The 1,406-nt window shown below is 46.7% G+C and overlaps 7 non-coding genes across 7 annotated transcripts; all 7 read right to left on the bottom strand.

The window, feature by feature from the left end:
• Positions 1–87: 87 nt before the first annotated feature.
• Pmar_PMAR013812 lies at positions 88–159 on the bottom strand. The gene has a single exon. It is a non-coding gene; the product is annotated as a tRNA-Thr (tRNA).
• A 276-nt stretch (positions 160–435) lies between these two features.
• Positions 436–507, bottom strand: Pmar_PMAR013811. The gene has a single exon. It is a non-coding gene; the product is annotated as a tRNA-Thr (tRNA).
• A 41-nt stretch (positions 508–548) lies between these two features.
• On the bottom strand, positions 549–620 carry Pmar_PMAR013810. The gene has a single exon. It is a non-coding gene; the product is annotated as a tRNA-Ser (tRNA).
• A 102-nt stretch (positions 621–722) lies between these two features.
• On the bottom strand, positions 723–794 carry Pmar_PMAR013809. The gene has a single exon. It is a non-coding gene; the product is annotated as a tRNA-Thr (tRNA).
• A 102-nt stretch (positions 795–896) lies between these two features.
• On the bottom strand, positions 897–968 carry Pmar_PMAR013808. Its single transcript has one exon. It is a non-coding gene; the product is annotated as a tRNA-Thr (tRNA).
• A 102-nt stretch (positions 969–1,070) lies between these two features.
• Pmar_PMAR013807 lies at positions 1,071–1,142 on the bottom strand. Its single transcript has one exon. It is a non-coding gene; the product is annotated as a tRNA-Ser (tRNA).
• A 102-nt stretch (positions 1,143–1,244) lies between these two features.
• On the bottom strand, positions 1,245–1,316 carry Pmar_PMAR013806. Its single transcript has one exon. It is a non-coding gene; the product is annotated as a tRNA-Thr (tRNA).
• Between the last annotated feature and the right edge of the window lie 90 nt (positions 1,317–1,406).

Raw genomic sequence — 1,406 nt, 5'->3', positions numbered from 1 at the left:
TATGAATCATAATTTCCCTGTCCCGTTCACAGAATGGGCCATCCTGCTCCTGGTTCTCGTACCAGACCAGAAATTTATGGTGCTATAAGCCACTTGCCAGGATTGAACTGACGATCTTCTGCTTACAAGGCAGACGCTCTGCCACTAAGCTAAAGTGGCACACACATTAACTATATGAATCAACAATTTTCCTGTCCCCTTCACAGAATGGGCCATCCTGCTCCTGCTTCTCGTACCAGACCAGAAATTTATGGTGCTATAAGCCACTTGCCAGGAGTGAACTGACGACCTCCTGCTTACTAAGCAGACGTTCGGCCACTAAGCTAAAGTTGCACACAAAATAACTGCATAAATCTATAATCTTCCTGTGTCCTTTGCGGAGTGAGCAAACCTGCTCCTGCTCCTCATACCCGACTAGAGCTTAATGCTGCTGTAAGCCACTTGCCAGGATTGAACTGACGACCTTCTGCTTACGAAGCAGACGCTCTACCACTAAGCTAAAGTAGCGCCCTGCTTCTCGTACCAGACCAGATATTTATGGTGTTATAAGCCACTTACCAGGATCGAACTGACGACCTTCTGCTCTCAAAGCAGACGTTCTGCCATTAAGCTAAAGTGACACACCAGATAACTGCATAAATCAATAATCTTCCTGTATCCTTTGCGGAGTGAGCAAACCTGCTCCTGCTCCTCATACCCGACTAGAGCCTAATGCTGCTGTAAGCCACTTGCCAGGATTGAACTGACGACCTTCTGCTTACGAAGCAGACGCTCTACCACTAAGCTAAAGTGGCACACACACTAACTATATGAATCAATAATCTTCCTGTATCCTTTGCGGAGTGAGCAAACCTGCTCCTGCTCCTCACACCCGACTAGAGCCTAATGCTGCTGTAAGCCACTTGCCAGGATTGAATTGACGACCTTCTGCTTACAAAGCAGACGCTCTACCACTAAGCTAAAGTTGCGCACAGATTAAGTATATGAATCAATAATTTTCCTGTATCCTTTGCGGAGTGAGCAAACCTGCTCCTGCTTCTCGTACCAGACCAGATATTTATGGTGTTATAAGCCACTTACCAGGATCGAACTGACCACCTTCTGCTCTCAAAGCAGACGTTCTGCCACTAAGCTAAAGTGACACACCAGATAACTGCATAAATCAATAATCTTCCTGTATCCTTTGCGGAGTGAGCAAACCTGCTCCTGCTCCTCATACCCGACTAGAGCCTAATGCTGCTGTAAGCCACTTGCCAGGATTGAACTGACGACCTTCTGCTTACGAAGCAGACGCTCTACCACTAAGCTAAAGTGGCACACACGCTAACTATATGAATCAATAATTTTCCTGTCCCCTTCACAGAATGGGCCATCCTGCTCCTGCTTCTCGTACCAGACCAGAAATT

Source organism: Perkinsus marinus (assembly GCF_000006405.1).
Source record: "Perkinsus marinus ATCC 50983 genomic scaffold scf_1104296933828, whole genome shotgun sequence".
NCBI lineage: Eukaryota > Perkinsozoa > Perkinsida > Perkinsidae > Perkinsus > Perkinsus marinus.
This window is presented reverse-complemented; position numbering and strand designations above follow the sequence as displayed.